At 43.1% G+C, this 19,216-nt stretch overlaps 2 protein-coding genes across 5 annotated transcripts in view; both read left to right on the top strand.

The window, feature by feature from the left end:
• LOC310826044 (uncharacterized protein) overlaps nt 1–19,216 on the top strand; it is a 160,119-nt gene that overhangs the window by 12,328 nt on the left and 128,575 nt on the right. The window lies entirely within an intron of this gene.
• Nucleotides 1–19,216, top strand: part of LOC310826018 (uncharacterized protein) — an 88,414-nt gene that overhangs the window by 939 nt on the left and 68,259 nt on the right. Inside the window, exon 2 of the mRNA XM_083700436.1 lies at nt 9,153–9,249. The gene's annotated coding sequence lies outside the window, so the exon portion shown is untranslated. The remainder of the gene's footprint in view (nt 1–9,152; nt 9,250–19,216) is intronic.

Raw genomic sequence — 19,216 nt, 5'->3', positions numbered from 1 at the left:
CAGGGGAGACTCCGGGAGAGAGGAAGGGGGTCGGGGAAGTAGGGGGGAGCATTCCCGGGGCAGGGAAGGGCAGCACTGGGGGAGGGGAGATAGTCTGGGGGGCGCCTTGGCTTCTCCCTCCCGCCCAGGAATGCCCCCCCTTCAAGGCGACCAGAGAGGGATCCCTGGAAAGTGGGGGGTCCAGTCCCCCCACCCCTTCCTTCCTGCAATCTCCATCCTCTTCCCGCTCCATAAGCCCCTGCCCTGTCCAGACGCAGCCATTCTGCCCAGTCCACCCACTGGTCCCCCGGAGAGGAGAGGAAATCCCGAGAGGAAGAGGGGAGGGGGGAGGCCTTCTCAGAAGCGGCTCTTGGTTTCCGCAATCCCACCCAGGAAGCAGCCAGAAGCCTTTTCCTCTCTCTCAGGCTTCCATCTTTAATTGTCCTTTCTTGAGTGTTACGGCTAAAATCTGGGTGCGAGGCTGCTCTGCCACCCAGCTCATCGGACTAAGTCCGTGGGTCCCTGCGGAGGAAAATGAGCTCAGCCGGATTCAGGAGCAAACTGCGGAAGATCCAAGTTTATTGCGCAACAGGTTCAAGGTGAGATTGAACAGTGAGAAAGGGGTGACATGAGTTTTTGAAACTCCCTCCATGTCCCAGAATACAGTGCAAAACACGTCATGAATACATTAAAGAGAGGTTTGGTTACACAGATTACATCATGAATACATTAAAGAGAGGTTGGGTTACACAGATTAACATATGGAGGAGGGAGGGGGGAATATGCAGAGCTGGAGATATGCACAGATAAACACTTCCTGGGGATGAGGAAACAATGGTCCCAAATATGCATAGTCTGCCACCTGACATTGCCTGGAGGAAAGGCTGATCAGAGCCATTTGACAGGATTAGGGTCTTAACACCTTGCTGGAGGGATTATGCTGGACAGGGGAGGTGTGATGGAGTCCTAGAGAAATTGAGCAAACTGGCACGTTGATTTTCTATGAATTTTATAGATTTTAGTCCCTTTTGACATTGACAATTGGAAATAAATTGATATATTGTAGCGAAGAAGAAGGTGAAGAAGACATGCCCCCCCTTCCATATCAGTCCCCCATTCGGAGATAGATTTGCATTAAAGTTCTGTAAGAACTTGCAAATCTTTTCTCCGCACCCTAAATCTCGGTGAAGGTAGGGGTGCCGTGTGAGTGGGAATAGGCCCTAATGGAAAAGGAGGTGGGTTGAGCAGAGCAGCAAAGGAGGGAGCAACAGTGACCAATACAATGTTCATGCATGTTATAGATATGCGCTAACTAATAACTTGGTATCTACCGTACCAGATGTGTGGGTTTATGCAAACCTGAAAGGGACTTGCAAATTGTGCCTCTTAAGGCCATTTGCAAGTATAGTAGTGCAGATAGCTGGATATAGGATATAGCATAAAAGGACACCTGTTGTATTTTGTTCAATAGTGGTCTATGCTTTACATTTAGCAGGAAGGTCCACTACTGACTGAAAAAAACTGCAGTTTGCTTTGTTCCCCGCCATTTTTGTGTTCTCAGGTGTCAAGGTAGCTCTTCTGTGGTCTCACAGTAGTGGCAATCCCTGGTGAATCCACTTAGGGCTTTCATATTAACCATGTTGCCTGGCACTCACCACAGCTGCCACAGGTTTGGACACGTCCTGAGGGAAATGTCATTGCCTTGGTCTTCCTATGGGGTTTTATTATTGTAGGCTCAGGTCTTGCAGTCATGGGAAGTTGCTCACTTGCACTTTAAGGACCAAAAGCTAATTGCAGCCTGGATACACTTGCCCAATTCAAACTGAGTCCAATTTGAATTTATCTTTCCCCATGGTTCTCAACTCTTCAAACCAATCTGTTAAAAGAAAACCATTCTTAAAAAGGGCACTTGTCGAAATAAGTCAATTTAACTGTATAAGGGATCATTCCTGCTAAACCAAAGCATATCCACCTTCATGTATCTTAGAAGCTTCTCCTTGGTAAAGTGAGTTTTAGCACATTTTTAAAATGGGTAGGGAAGTTGGCAGAGTGCCAGGTTAAACAACGAAATATGGTTATAAATTTATCTAAGTCTAAACATTGGACTACATAATAGCCTGATCTGTTAAAAGGCATAAAATGTATGAGGATCCTCCACTGGGGTGTAAGGAATAAGACATTAGACATAAAACACTTACACACAAAAATAGCCACAAAAATAGCCCCCCCATTTGTGGAAATGACACACTGTCAGACACATTTCAACATTCCTACATAATAACACATAATACAAACAAACTACTTAAATATCAGTTGCATATCTTGAGACAATTGGGATATTTTATGTATGTATCTTGAGGTTCAAAAGTCAGAAAATGTCCTTGTAATTCAACTCCACCCCCCCTTCGTCAGCCCCACTCCCCCGGCAGTCTATATCCTTTGAAAGAGATAGCTGTGGCCACTTTGAAAACTTTGGTGTCTTCTGTTGTGGTGGCGAAGCTTTTCATTGGATCTGTAGTAACACACTTGTAGAAGTGATATCCTGTAAGGGCAGGGTGGACTTAAAAGACACAGTTAAAATAATAATAACACACACACACACACACACACACACACAATATGACCTATGAGGAACCAAAATAAATAAATGCTAAGACACAGAATTTTAAGAAATCTGAAGTAACAATGAAAATAAAAGAGTGTTTCTTGATGTGACAACATCGGCTAGAATGTTAATAGCAAAATACTGGAAAATGACTTAATGGCAATTTAAAGTTGTGCAAGTACCTTGAACTAGCCTAAATGACAGAATTAATAAGAAATGCTCAGGCAAAAGGTAAACAAATACCATTCCACAAACAATGTTTGGTTATGCTTCGATTAATTTCATAGACATCATGGAAAAACGGATTAAATAAATGGAAACAGATTATTTGTAACTTTAAAAGTGTCAAAGCCACAAAGAGATGGAAGTCACTAATACAGCAGGGATTTCACAGAACAGAAAGAAAGTTGTTGTGGGAGGAAAAAGTTTGTTATCGGGGTTCACATATCCTGTTAAAAGGGAAAATTATTTCATGTGAGAAGCCTGTCAGGAAATGCTGTTCCTAAAATGCACACAAAGTCTGTGACTTAAATCCTATTGAGGGGTGGAATGCTTTGATATTTACCTGTGAAAAGAATTTGGCATGTTAAGATTTCAAACTTGGGACACATTAAGGGTGATTTCTCTCAATAGTTCCAAGTTTTACATAAACCTCCTCCTCCCCCCCCTACAGTTCCCCCTCCTTCCTCTCTCTCTCTCTCTCTCTCTTCTTTTCCTATCTTTTTTTTTAAGCTGATCTAGTCTCTGTGCATGTGTGGAGTTCATGTCTCAGCAAACCTTTTATACTATTGAAATGTTGCATCTTTTGGCAAAATTAGAATTTGAATAAGGGAAGGGTAAGGAGTAGATTTTAAAAGAGGGTTAGATTTAAAACAAAAAAAGAGAAACTCAGCAATTGAAGTATTCACCAACAAAAGCTAGCAATTTCAGCCCAAGCAAAGCGACTGCTTCCTTTATGTACAGGAAAGGGCTAATATCCCTCTGGCCATTCGCGGAACAATGCCACGCCCTTATATATGGGGGAAATGGCCAGAGAGTCAGAATTCATAGGATATTTTTTTAACATTTTAAGTTATTTCGGCCTTACCATTTGCAGACAAAATTTTTCCTGCCCCTTTATTTACAGGATTGGTCAAGGCCCATATGTATTTGTATGTGTTTAAACTTTGAATTGACTTTGAAGTCTGATTTTTAAATAGTAGACAAAATGATAAACACTGTAATCACTCAAATGCTTGATATTACCAGTTGTGCTTCAAAACATCACAGCTTCACCTCTCACCTTTTAAAACTAAAGAGCAAAGCTAGGCTGAATTTCAACTCCATCACCACACCAGAATTTAAGAATTACCTTGCAATGCTTGCAGACACATGTCCTTCCACACAGCCACAAATTGGGAGAGTCGAAAGGGACCCTGGGGTCATTTAGTCCAACCCTCCAAAATATAGGGCTCACAGCAAGATTTCACAGCAAGATTTGTACTACACACACATACTTATGTACACAGGCACTATTGGGGAAGAGAGCACAATCAATGCTCCTATCATGTACTAAGGAAGAGGGAAACAAAAGTACCCAGCTTTATACTGAACTCTCTAAAGGAAGAACAGTTTTCCTAAGATAAGATAGGAAGAGAATCTGGGAGAGAATATTTTATAAGCATAGGGTTATTTCAGTTGATATACCCACTCAAATAATAGAACCAGTCCTGGATTTGATTAATGTCTCTGAATTTGCATAGGAATGGTACACCTAACTACGATTTTTAAATACCGATACATAGGAAGGTGAGATGTCGGGTACTTTTAGCAAAGAATGTGCCCCCTTCCCTTGTTGAAGGAAGCTTACTCAGGAGTAAATTCACTTGGCACAGAAGTAAGACGGGGGGGGGGGGGAACCTGAAAGAGACAGAAACAAGTGGGGGAGGTATTTTCCACTAAGAAGCCAGGAAACCCTGGTTGATCTTAGAGACTGGTATCAGGACTGGACTCTATAGATAGATAATTGTTGTCTATCAAAGCTTCTACCTTTTATGTGCTTCATGAAATAAATACACTGCATTTTAGCTTGAGAGAGCAGTTGTGCTGAACTACGCTTTTGCAGCAGAAACATCTAGTTCACATTAGAAACATTCACATTCCAAAATAGACTGTAGACTCACAATCTGAAAAGTTGCGGCAAAGCAAGAGGTGGGGTAAACATTTGCACCCTTCATTCTCATTTGGTCTTATTTAAGACTGATAAGGTCCAGCATGGCTTCCTTAGATTTAAAATTTTGAAGCAAGCTTGCAGTTTAAACTATGCGCGCTTAAGAAAGGCAGTCTGTCAGAGACAGAAGGAACAGACAACACCCATAACAGACATGTAAACACACATATTCTCATGTATGTATTAACACACAACACACATGTCAGGGGTTCAGAAGGAGAGACACAGGAGGGGGAGCAAATGGAGAGTGAGGAGGAGGAGTCCGAGGGGGGTGGAGGCAGTGACAGTGGAAAGAGTTACTCCACAAGCCTCTCCAGCGAATCGGAGGACTCACAGAAGGGAGCGCCAGTGGCCAGAGCGAGGGGGGTTCCAGGGGGGAAGCCCCAGGAGGAAGGGGCTAGCGGGGAGTCCCTGAGCAGCAGTTGGAAGTCAGGACCAGCTTCCCCACCAGAGCGCAGTGGGGAGGGGGAGTCCCAGGAATCGGGACCAGTGTCCTCACCACCAGCGGGAGGAGAGGAGTCAGGTTTGGCCACGCCCACATCGGGAAGCGGGGAAACGGTCAGGAGGAAGGTTACCGGCTGGGTGCGCGCGCCAAGTTCAAATGTACAGGCGAGCGGCACAGCAGGGAGCCCGGGAAGGGAGCCAGGTCCTAAAGCCCGCCGGAAGGAAGGGCAGGACTCAGGGGGCTCAGCGTCAGAGGCGTCCAGGAAGGAGGAAACCCCAGAGGGCAGAAGGACCCAGCGAAGGAAAGAACAGCGCAGGAGGTGGAGCCGGGCTAGGACCTTAAACTGGTGTGGGAGGAGCAGTGAGTCAGAGGGGACTTAGCCGGTCTAGAGTCAAGACGTGGGGCGGCACGCCCAGAGCTTTGAAATGGAAACTAAACTTCAATAAAGACTTTTGTACATTACATCCACCGGGCGTTGGTCCTCTGTGAGCTGGGACCTAGAGGCAGTCCTGACAACACATAACAGACAACATGTAAACATATATACTCTCATCCTTTAGTTGGTTATTGCAAGGAGTTGGGCCGCTCCCTTTAGCTTCATTAAGTGAAATTAGTAGGAAGGTCCCACATGGTTTTAAGAGCCTCCTTGCCTCTTCAAACACCACCAGTTAACCAAACTGGCAGGGCTCACAATGCTTAGTTGACTGGGTACCCCTTTATATATGCATGCGTTGTTGTTGTTGCTTTTTTGTTTTTTCTTTTTTTGGGGGGGGAGTCTGGGATAGAGAAGGGAGAAACAGAGGGGTTGATTAGGATTTGGGTAACTTGTACAGGGGGCTATTTAGCGTTTTCCTTTTCCTTGTTGCTTGGCAATTTCCTAACAGTTTAACGAGCTCTACCCCCTCAGTTCCTTTCTCTATTCTTTCCTATTTCCTATTTAATAACCTGGGGTCCTTTTCCACTCTGCCGATCCCGCCCAATTCCTCATGGGCTATCCCTCCTGGCAACCTCCTACCTATCGTCACAACCTCAGGAAAAGGGGCCCTACTGAACGCCCGCGCCGTGCGGTGCCAGATCGGGTGATCCCTGGATAGAATTTCGAACTGAAAATCCCCCTTGCTTTTGGAAGCGGGCTCACGCACAATACACGTGATACGTGGCACCGACCAGTGCGGATGGGATTGGATAGAAAGCAAGACTACTTCCTGCCCCCTAGCAAGGACGCTCGGGAAGTTCGGAAAAAGAACTCCAACCCCTTGCTTTCAAATGGGATACCCGTTGCGGAGAGTCGGCTGTCTTTCAAGTCGGGTCTCTCCGTCTTACTTTCGGGCTCCCAATTGGTGCGGCTGGCTGGAGGGTTTTTAGAGAAAGAGATAGAGCTCAGAACCCCCCTTTCGGGTCGAGCAGCAGTCCACGGTCTCTCTCACCAACTGGACCAAGAGACAGGCGAGAAGGAGCGATAGAGAGGAGGGCAGAGAATTCAGTTGCCAGGAGATTTCCACCCCTTTCCCACCAGTGCACTGGATTTTTCCTTTTCCTTATACTCACGCGTCTTCTATGATGATCCCGGGATTGATGAATAAGCCGGCTGGATCCCTCTTTGCTCCCCGGCTGAACTCCTGGGGCTTTTGATTACCGCCCGGAAGATGGCCGGGGGTCCAAAGGATCTTCCCAGGCAAAATGGCCTGGTGCCGGCTGAAGATTTCGGGGCCCCCGGTGAGCAACGCGGGAGAACCGCATGCCCCACGTTCGGGCGCCAACTGTTACGGCTAAAATCTGGGTGCGAGGCTGCTCTGCCACCCAGCTCATCGGACTAAGTCCGTGGGTCCCTGCAGAGGAAAATGAGCTCAGCCGTAGACAGGAGCAAGCAGCAGAAGATCCAAGTTTATTGCGCAACAGGTTCAAGGCGAGATTGAACAGTGAGAAAGGGGTGACATGAGTTTTTGAAACTCCCTCCATGTCCCAGAATACAGTGTAAAACACGTCATGAATACATTAAAGAGAGGTTTGGTTACACAGATTACATCATGAATATATTAAAGGGAGGTTGGGTTACACAGATTAACATATGGAGGAGGGAGGGGGGAATATGCAGAGCTGGAGATATGCACAGATAAACAATTCCTGGGGGTGAGAAAACAATGGTCCCAAATATGCATAGTCTGCCACCTGACATTGTCTGGAGGAAAGGCTGATCAGAGCGATTTGAGAGGATTAGGGTCTTAACACCTTGCTTGAGGGATTATACTGGACAGGGGTGTGTGTGATGGAGTCCTAGAGAAATTGAGCAAACTGGCACGTTGATTTTCTATGAATTTTATAGATTTTAGTCCCTTTTGACATTGACAATTGGAAATAAATTGATATATTGTAGCGAAGAAGAAGGTGAAGAAGACATGCCCCCCCCTTCCGTATCATTGAGGATGAGGATAATGTACACCTGTCATCAGAAACGGGGGTGCAGAGTCCATGGAATGACTCTCAGGGTTGATACAGAAGTTGCACCTCAAAAGCATCCTCAGGATTTTTGCATTGAGTCACTCCAAATTCACCATCAGATCACATTACATGTCCATGGCTACAGTCTGTACCAAAAAAATCACGCACCCACTGTTGCCTGGGGCTGCAATGGTGCAAAAACGTGGTTACAAAGCATGGATCCACAGGATCTTTGCACTGGGTCACCCCAAATTCACCATCAGATAACATAGCATGTCCATGGCTACAGCCTGCACCAAAAAAATCACGCACCGACTGTGGCCTGGGGCCACAATGGTGCAAAAACGTGGTTACAAAGCACGGATCCACATGGATCCTCAGGATTTTTGCATTGGGTCACCCCAAATTCACCATCAGATCACATAGCATGTCCATGGCTACATCTTGCACACAAAAAAATCACGCACCCACTGTTGCCTAGGGTCACAGTGGTGCAAAAACGTGGTTACAAAGCACGGATCCACATGGATCCTCAGGATTTTTGCATTGGGTCACCCCAAATTCACCATCAGATCACATAGCATGTCCATGGCTACATCTTGCACCAAAAAAATCACGCACCCACTGTTGCCTAGGGTCACAGTGGTGCAAAAACGTGGTTACAAAGCACGGATCCACATGGATCCTCAGGATTTTTGCATTGGGCTACTCCAAACTCACTGTCAGATATTAAAAATCTTTATAAAATAGAGAATTAAATACATACAGAATGTTAAATTTTCAGTTTCGAAATATTAGTACTAGTTTAGTACTGTATTTCTATATTACTATAGTACTGTATTAGTTATTTTCAAATACTTAAATATTTTTAGGGTGTAAGACCCAATTAAAGCCCGTTATTTACATACAGTATTAGGCATACTGTATTAACTTTATTAACTGTATTAAAGCATTAACTTTGAGATATTATTTTTATTTAATGAACCCTCAGCCTTATTCAATGTAAGCTTAAATTAGCTATTTCACTTATTAATCAAAGTGCTATTACTGTGCGACAGCAATATTTTATGTTTTATTCTTTTAATGATAGTTTAGGATTTATTTAAATATCATTTCAGTCTTTTCAGAGCTATATATTCACTGCTCTGTAATAGTCTATAAGCATAATTGTTACTGTAAATTAAATTAGCTTTTTACGAAAATACCGTGCGTGTTTATGTTTTGTTTCTTTTTTCAAAGCCAAAAAGTGTTTCAGGCTTGTCGAGTTTCCCGGAGTGTGGAGTTATAGAGAGTCGAGTTTTCGGGGTTCTAATGTTGATCATATGACTCTAAAATACTTTAAAAAAACTTTAAAACTCACTAATTTTCATCTAAAATTTAGAAAACTTCCCGGGGCAGGACCCCGGTATGGGCCCCCCCAATATTTTTTATAAGTCGGCGCCCCTGGATGACAGCGACTGCATGAATCTTCCCAGTCAAAGGACCCCTTTTCATGATAGACAGTGCCTGGGGCTGGAGGCTCTACACACAGGGTGTCCCTGTGCAGGCCAAAGACTGCCAGTATTAGCACAGGTGAGGTGTGTGACCTTCCCAAATTTACAGACTGTATGTGAATGAGAGTTCGTGGGTGGGATTATAGTTTACAGCAACCCTGTGATTTTCTCCACCCATAACATTTCATGAGCTGATATTGCAGTAAAAATTCCAAAATAACTACAAAAAATCACAAGATGATAATAATAGTGCAGTGGTACCTCGGGTTAAGAACTGAATTCATTCTGCAGCTCCGTTCTTAATCTGAAACTGTTCTTAACCTGAAGCACTGCTTTAGCTAATGGGGCCTGCTGCTGCCGCCGCAGGATTTCTGTCCTCATCCTGAAGCAAAGTTCTTAACCCAAGGTACTATTTCTGGGTTAGCAGAGTCTGTAACCTGAAGCGCCTGTAACCCGAGGTACCACTCTAGATGTTATACTATTAGTATCTTCCCCAAGCCACTCTGGGCAGCTTACAGTACATATAGGTAAAGGTAAAGGGACCCCTGACCATTAGGTCCAGTCGTGGCCGACTCTGGGGTTGTGGCACTCATCTCGCTTTATTGGACGAGGGAGCCGGCATACAGCTTCCGGGTCATGAGGCCAGCATGACTAAGCTGCTTCTGGCGAACCAGAGCAGCACACCGAAACGCCGTTTACCTTCCCGCCGGAGCAGTACCTATTTATCTACTTGCTCTTTGATGTGCTTTTGAACTGCTAGGTTGGCCGGAGCAGGGACCGAGCAACGGGAGCTCACCCTGTCGCAGGGATTCGAACTGCTGACCTTCTGATTGGCAAGTCCTAAGCTCTGGGGTTTAACCCACAACGCCACCCGCGTCCCTACAGTACATATACAAGACAGTAAAACATCAAGCATTACAAACCTCCTGATGCAGCTGTCTTCTAAATATCAGATGGTTGCCTGTTTCCTTGCCCTCGGAAGGGAGGGCATTCCATGGGGCAGGAGGCCCTCTGCCTGGTTCCCTGGAACTTCACTTCTAACAGCAAGGGAACCAGCAGAAGACCCTCGGAGGCGGACCTCCCTGTCCGGACTGAGCGATGAGGGTGGAGATGCTCCTTCAGGTCCACAGGGCCGAGGCTGATGAGGGCTTTAGGTAGCAGATCTTGCTCCTCCATAATGATCAATGTATAGTTAACAGAGTAGGAAAAAACACAGGGTCAGGAAAAATGTAATTCAGCTGAGAAATTTATTACTGAAGACAGATAAGCATGACAGGACCCAAAAAATAGCAACAATGTAACTCATAGTAAAACCCTGACTTAGCAAACCAAAACAGCACTCAAGTAAGAAACAGACAAACAGAGTAATATCAGAATAGGAAGTGGGAGCAGGAGCATTTCAATACTGTAATTCATATATAATTCAATGTCAGAGTAACCCTGGGACTAGATAACAAGCCTCCAGGTGGACGTGCCCCCTCTGCCCTTCACGTTCCTCTTCCGCACGGGCAGAATCTGCCTTCTGGACTGTGGGATTCACGGTTGTTCTCCTCCTCTCCATCCACCAGGGCTTGACTTCAGGTGCAGCAGAATTCCCCAGCCCCCCAAGGATTTGAGACCCATCAGCTTTCCTCACCTGGTTTAGCCGGCCGGTTGAAGCCGTTCCTTGAACCCCTGTTGCATGCTGACAGCTTCTGGAAGCCACAGGTGAGAGCTGAGTGCAGGGTGGGCATGAAGGGTGGGGAAATGACCCCAGGAGGTGCAGGACATGTCCCCCACCAAAGGAACTACTGCTCCCCAACACCCCATGACATCTATTTTTTTTTTAAAACATTTTTTATTGCTTTTTTAAAAATACAGAAAAAAGAATAAAGAGTGGTTATAAGAAGATAGGGTATAAATAACAAGTTTCCATATTCTTTTTCCATCTATTCTATAGGACTTCCCCACATCCTCCGAACCCTGCGTTCTCTGTCTTATAAAGCATCAGCAATTTGTTAACTTATTTCAAAACTTATTGTAACTTCCATTTTATCATGTTCCCTATTTTCAATTTTACTGTAGCTCAATTCTTATATGTTTTATATTAAACATAATAAAGTTATTTCATTATTTTACCAACACCCCATGACATCTAGATGCAGGTAGGTAGCCGTGTTGGTCTGACGCACTTGAAATAAAAAATTAAAAATAGTCCCGTAGCACCTTAGAGACCAACTAGGTTTGTTCTAGGCATAAGCTTTGGTGTGCATGCACACTTCTTCAGATACACTGACACAGATGTCACCAGACCCTTGTATATCGTGGGAGGGTGGGGTGGGGTTTTTCTCAGAAGGGTACTCCATTTTTTTTTTAAATGATATTTATTAAAAGTTTAACAGTTACAGAAAAAAGAAAAAGTTGCAATACTTCAAAAAGCAAAAGCAAAATAAAAAACAATACAACAAAACAATAAGAAAAACAAAAACATTTAAAGACAAAAACATTTAAAAACACATCCAATATTTCCATATCTTTGTCTTTCATTTGCTTGTTTCATCGACCTCCTCACACCTCCCTTTTTTGTATTCTAATTCAATTAGCTGTTTCAGCAAATCCTTTCCATCTTTCTCAATTTTTGTTCTATAATTTATCTTAACACAATCTGACCTTAAATTTTACACTTTGGCCCATTAACAATCCATTTTTACTTAGTTCTTTATAACATTTCTGCTAAAACCATGTAACTTCATTCCAGCATCTTTCTAGCATTCATTAATTTTACAATATTTCTGTAAATATACTTTAAATTTTTTTCCAATCTTCTTCCACCGACTCTTCTCCCTGGTCTTGGATTCTGCCAGTCATTTCCGCCAATTCCATATAGTCCATCACCTTCATCTGCCATTCTTCCAGGGTGGGTAGATCTTGTGTCTTCCAATGCTTTGCGATAAGTATTCTTGCTGCTGTTGTAGCATACATAAAGAAAATTCTGTCCTTCTTTGGCACCAATTGGCCGACTAAGCCCAGGAGAAAGGCCTCTGGTTTCTTCAGGAAAGTGTATTTAAATACCTTTTTCATTTCATTATAAATCATCTCCCAGAAGTTCTTAATCCTTGGGCATGTCCACCAAAGGTGAAAGAATGTACCTTCAGTCTCCTTACATTTCCAACATTTATTATCGGGCAAATGATAGATTTTTGCAAGCTTGACTGGGGTCATGTACCACCTATAGATCATTTTCATTAAATTCTCTCTTAAGGCATTACATGCCGTAAACTTCATACCTGTGGTCCATAACTGTTCCCAGTCAGCCATCATAATGTTATGTCCAACATCTTGTGCCCATTTGATCATAGCAGATTTCACCGTTTCATCCTGAGTATTCCATTTCAACAGCAAGTTATACATTCTTGACAGATTCTTTACTTTGGGATCTAACAATTCTGTTTCCAATTTTGATTTTTCCACCTGGAAGCCTAATTTTTTGTCCAAATTATATGCCTCAATTATTTGATAATAATGGAGCCAGTCTCGCACTCTGTTTTTTAATTTCTCAAAGCTCTGCAGTTTTAGTCTATCTCCCTCTTGCTCCAGAATTTCCCAATACTTCGGCCATTTAGCTTCCATATTGAGTTTTTTCTGAGCCTTTGCTTCCATTGGTGACAGACATCTCGGGGTTTTATTTTCTAACAGGTCTTTGTATCTTATCCTGACATTAAACAGTGCTTTCCTGACAATATGGTTTTTAAACGGCTTATGTGCTTTAACCTTGTCATACCACAGATATGCATGCCAACCAAATACATTGTTGAAACCTTCCAAATCCAACACGTCAGTATTTTCAAGAAGCATCCATTCTCTCAGCCAACAAAAAGTGGCTGATTCGTAATAAAGTTTAATGTCTGGCAGGGCAAATCCACCTCTTTCTTTAGCATCAGTTAATATCTTAAATTTTATACGAGGCTTCTTGCCCTGCCAGACAAATCTAGAGATATCTCTCTGCCACTTCTTGAAACAGTCCATTTTGTCCAAATTTTGCAATGTTTGAAACAGAAACTTCTATCACAGCAATTCAACCTAACAACGATAACTTCAAATTTGACCATATTTCTAAGTCCTTTTTCACTTCAGTCCAACATTTTTCATAATTATCCTTAAATAAATTCACGTTCTTTGCGGTCATATTAACCCCTAAATATTTCACTTTCTTACAGTGTTAATCCTGTCTCCTTCTGAAACTTATCTCTCTCGATCTCAGTTAGATTTTTCTCTAAGACCTTAGTTTTCGTCTTGTTCAACTTAAAATCTGCTACCTGACCAAATTCTTGAATCAGTTCCAGTACTCTTTTGGTACTAGATTCTGGCTCCTGTAAAGTCAGTACCAAATCATCAGCAAATGCTTTCAGTTTGTACTGTTTGGCTCCCACTTGTATACCTTTTACCAATTGGTCCTTTCTAATCATATTTAGCAAACCTCCAGGAGCGATATAAAAAGCAATGGAGAAATTGGGCAACCTTGTCGTGTTCCCTTCTCAATCCTAAATTCTTCCGTCACGACGTTATTCACAATTAATTTAGCCTTCTGTTCTTAGTAAATTGCACCTATACCATTTCCAAAACCTTGACCAACCCCATCCCCTGTAAATTCTTCTTCATAAAACTCCCAGAAATGTTGTCAAAGGCTTTCTCCGCGTCCACAAATATCAAAACTGCTTTAGTATTAATCTTCACTTGTAGTTCTTCTAAGATATTAATTATATTCCTCGTATTGTCAGACAAGTGTCTGCCCGGGAGAAAACCCGCTTGATCTTTATGAATTTCTTCTGTTAACGCCTTTTTTAATCTTCTAGCCAGAATGTCTGCAAAATTTTTATAATCCACATTAAGCAGTGATATGGGGCGGTAGTTCTTAAGCTGCGTCTTTTCAGTCTCTGTTTTCGGTGTAAGTGTAATATATGCTTCTTTCCACGACTCTGGTGCCTTTTTCCCTTCCAATATTTCATTACAGACTTCTTTTAAAGGTTGTATTAACCATTCTTTCAAGGATCTGTAGTATCTTGAAGTCAATCTATCCGGTCCTGGGGATTTACCCAATTGCATATTCTGGATGGCCCCTTCTCTTGGACCTAAGGTCCAGAAGATGTTTTGGAATATCTTTAATATTTCCACTCTGGATTGAAGTATTGCCAAGGTCTTGTCGTAATGCCAGCCCAAAATTTTATCCCTCTCTTCTTTAGATCAGAGGGTAATCAAACAGTCTCTTATTCTGTTCTTCTCCTTCTTCCCTCCTCTTCCAAGTCTAAAGGCCCTCACAATTTTGAACCCCTCTTTTCTCAAATCCAATTCCCAATGATCTGCAAATTCCTCCGTACGATAGTCTATCAAAGAGTCCTTTTCCAGTTCAGGTACAGCTCTGATCCTCAGGTTTGTCTGTTTTTCCTTGAGCTCAATCATAGAAAGCACCAATTTGTGGTCCTCAAGTTGCTTCTGCAGGTCTGGAACTCTCTGTTTCCAGTTGAGTTACCTTCGCTTCCACAGCAACAACTTTTTCCTTGACTTCCTCTGCAATCTGTCGAGTTGAATTAGATTCCTGAATCAATTTCTCAATAGTTGCTGTATTTGTATTAACTTTTTGTCCCAAACTATTTATACTTTGTGTGATCTAATTTCTTATTCATTTGTTCCAATGATTCATTTATCTTGCTTGATGCAAGCGCCAAGGCCTCTTCTGATATCATTCCTTTTGATTTAGAGTGCGTTAAAACAGCCGCAGATGGGGCAGGAGGGCCAGATGTAGAAGCTCTTCTCTGCCAAGACTTCCCAGACCTTGTTGTTTTGTCTTGAATTGGTGGATCTATTTTTTCTTTTCCATCTGCCATAACACTTAAGCCATTCAAGGTCAGTTCCACAGTCCCAGAAGGGTACTCCTACTACCATCTCCCACTACCCTCCACTATATGAAGAAGTGTGCATGCACACGAAAGCTTATACCTAGAACAAACTTAGTTGGTCCCTCAGGTGCTACTGCACTATTTTTGTTAATTTTTTACTTCAACTGTGTCAGACCAATATGGCTATCTGCCATTAAGTACAGTTATCTCCTGCTTTTCAGTGTCACTTTAGGATAGTCAGAAGACAGGCACGAGATCAGGCAGCACATCATCATTATAAAGAACCATGTGGGTGGAGTGTTTCCCATTCGCCAGCTGCTTTCCTTCTTCTGCTTCTCCTGCTCTCTCCGTGCAATGTGAGGCATGTAGAGGGAGGTCCATCTCCAAGAACAGGAGCTTCCCTGAGCACCCATTCAGCTGACCCCAAGCACCAAGCCTTGTCACTAGTTCTCTGACTGACCCAGACCACAGTCCCTGGAAGAGATGAAGGCCTGGGTCTCCCAAAATAGTCTATATGAACCTCCTGAGGTCAGTGGGACTGTGCAGGTGATTCATGAAGAACTAGAGGTGGAAACGGGGGCAAACACTTGATTTGAAAGGCAGTCCCACAGGACAACAGTATTCCAAGATCATGCTGTGTTATTAAAGATGATTGAGGATTATGAAAGTTTGCTGATGCATTACTACCATTTGACATCAGAGCATTTTCATTTCCGAAAAATTGGGAACATGGGAAGGACATGGGAGAATGTAGGAGATGTTGAAATAAGAGAAAGTGCTAATGATGGGCCCTTTTTTTCTGTGTTCTCTTTCCTGAAACCCAAACAGGATTTCCTTTCTGCCCACTCTGAAAAAGGTGATGGAGAAGACAGAATTGCAAGGGACAGGGCACCTTTCGTTTCATTAGGAATAGCCATTAAAATGTGTGAAATGTGGAATATGCTTCACTGAATGAGCACACATAGTTCACATCAACAAACACAAAAAGGAAAGAACCCATTTAAAGGTATGGAGTGCGGAAAGAGCTTCTCTTTCAATGCAAAACTTAGAACACACCAGCGGACTCACACGGAGAGAAAACGTTTAACGTGCAGGGAAGAACTTCAGTCAGAGTGGAAACCTTAAATTGCACAAACGGACTCACACAGGGGAGAAACCATATAAATGTATTGAGTGTGGAAAGGACTTTAGTGATAGTGGAAGCCTTAGAAGACATCAACGGACTCACACAGGGGAGAAACCATATAAATGTATCGAGTGTGGAAAGAGCTTTAGTGATAGTGGAAGCCTTAGGAAACATCAACGGACTCACACAGGGGAGAAACCATTTAAATGCATGGAGTGCGGAAAGAGCTTCAGTCAGAATGGAAGTCTGAAATTACAAAACGGACTCATACAGGCGAGAAACCACATAAATGTATCGAGTGTGGAAACAGCTTTAGTAAAAGTGGAAGCCTTAGACTACATCAACGGACTCACACAGGGGAGAAATCATTTAAATGCATGGAGTGTGGAAAGAGCTTTAGTGATAATGGAAACCTTACAAATCATGAACGGAATCACACAGGGGAGAAACCATATAAATGTATCGATTGTGGAAAGAGATTTAGTGATAATGGAAACCTTAAAAAACATCAACGGTCTCACACTGGGATGAAACCATTTACAGTGGTGCCTCGCAAGACGAAATTAATCCGTTCCACGAGTGTCTTCGTCTAGCGGTTTTTTCGTCTTGCGAAGCAACCCTATTAGCGGCTTAGCGAATTAGCGCTATTAGCGGTTTAGTGGCTATTAAAGGCTTAGCGGCTTAGCTGCTGAAAGGCTATTAGCGGCTTAGAAAAAGGGGGGAGCGAAAAAAAATCTCAAGACTCGCAAGACATTTTCGTCTTGCGAAGCAAGCCCATAGGGAAATTCATCCTGCGAAGCAACTCAAAAACGGAAAACCCTTTCGTCTAGCGGGTTTTCTGTCTTGCAAGGCATTCGTCTTGCGGGGCACCACTGTAAATGCATGGAGTGTGGAAAGAGCCTCAGTCAGAGTGGAGACCTTAGAAATCACCAACGGACTCACACAGGGGAGAAACCATATAAATGTATGGAGTGTGGAAAGAGCTTTAGGGTTAATGGACACCTTAGAGAACATCAACAGACTCACACGGGATAAACCATTTAAAGGTATGGACTGTAGAAGGAGCTTCAGTCAGAGTGGAAGCCTTGATTTTTGTAAACAAATTCACACAAAAGACAAACCATATAAATATCAGGAAAGTAGATCGAGGTTCACTCTAAGTGGAGGTTCAAAATCAACAGACTTATGGACAGGAAGAACTTGCTAAGAGTTGAAACCCTTCACACGATCAACACACTCAGAGAGGAGAAGCAGTTTAAATGAAAAGACTGCAAAAAGAATGGAGTAAATTTGTGACATATATTGAAAGTAATTGTAGAAATTTTATAGCTACAGTAGGTCTAACATAAACCTTGTGACGTGTACATAATTGGAACAGAAACTGTAAGAGTAGAAGTATACCAAGAAAACCGCAACAGGATAGGAAGGAAGTCGAGGCATGATCCAAAGCAATGTAAATAAGATGATGGTACCAAAGAATGATTGTTAAGAGTTTGTTTTAGTTGTTGACTGTTTTGGCTGGTTTTCTGTTTAACTGAAAATCTCAATAAAAATAATTAAAGAAAAGACTGCAAGAAGTGCTTTATTTATAATGGAGTATTTAAGGAACATCTAGGGACTCTCATATGGGAGAACCCATTTAGATGTATGGAGTGTGGGACGTCTTCCTCTCAGAGTCCACTCTGAGCAATGAACTCAGCAGGAAATCATTCCTAAAAGCATGAGGTATATGTGAAGTTCCGGTGTTTATATGTAAAACTGTATAATAATGAAATAATGAAGGCAACTGTCAGGGAACTGCCATCGGAGCCAGGAGAGGAGGTAAGGCGCAGCAGCGATGCAGGAGAAGGGCCCAGCAGGGAGAGAGAGCTCACTTCCTCTGAGGAAGGAAATCAGCGTGACACCAGGAAAAAAGGGGAGCCTGGGAGAACTTCGGAGAGAGGGCTCCAAGACTCTTCCACAGAGACCAGTGAGGAGAGCACAGGACCTCCGCTGGCCATGCCCATTCTGCGCAGAAAGCTTCCGCGCAGGGAGGCTAGGCGGAGACTTGGTGTCAAAGAGCTTTTATGCTGGAAAAAGTTCAGGAAACGCCCACTGACGGATTCTGCCAGTGACTGACACAGCCACGGAGTAAGGGCTGTCCAGCCAGGGAAAGATTTAGCCAGACAACGTTGCCTAGAGCAGCAGCCACTTACGCACGAGCAACCCCAATTCCCGTTACAGCAACATCTCTGTCCCATTAAACTTTAATTAGTTTAATGTAAATGCCCAGTGCGCTTCCATCGTCACAAGTCCCACAAGTCCCACTTTCATTTTAAATACACCAACACCAACAAACAAATATATCAAATCTTTTGACATCCATCTTACTTTATACTCCATAGAGCCATTGACTTCCCTCCTTCCCTTCCGCAGGTTTTCTTATTCCAATCCTTAATTCACAGTGCCATTAGTAAAAGACTAAACCATGACATAAGATTTATTTCAGTCCTGCTAACGTCTTCAGATTTCTACAGTTCTCATTTACATAGACCATAAATTTACTCCATTCTTTTTGGTACTTTGTTTCCTTTTTTTTGGACTTGGGCAAAAAAAATGAGAGGCACAAATACAAGATGGGTGACACCTGGCTTGAGAGCAGTACATGTGAAAAGGATCTAGGAGTCTTGGTTGACCACAAACTTGACATGAGCCAACAGTGTGACGCGGCAGCTAAAAAAGCCAATGCAATTCTGGGCTGCATCAATAGGAGTATAGCATCTAGATCAAGGGAAGTAATAGTGCCACTGTATTCTGCTCTGGTCAGACCTCACCTGGAGTACTGTGTCCAGTTCTGGGCACCACAGTTCAAGAAGGACACTGACAAACTGGAACGTGTCCAGAGGAGGGCAACCAAAATGGTCAAAGGCCTGGAAACAATGCCTTATGAGGAACGGCTAAAGGAGCTGGGCATGTTTAGCCTGGAGAAGAGGAGGTTAAGGGGTGATATGATAGCCATGTTCAAATATATAAAAGGATGTCACATAGAGGAGGGAGAAAGGTTGTTT

The sequence above is a fragment of the Podarcis gaigeae genome (assembly GCF_964106915.1).
Source record: "Podarcis gaigeae genome assembly, chromosome: 10".
In the NCBI taxonomy this organism is placed as follows: domain Eukaryota; kingdom Metazoa; phylum Chordata; class Lepidosauria; order Squamata; family Lacertidae; genus Podarcis; species Podarcis gaigeae.
Note: the sequence above shows the minus strand (reverse complement) of the source record. Positions and strands in the feature narration are given on the sequence as shown.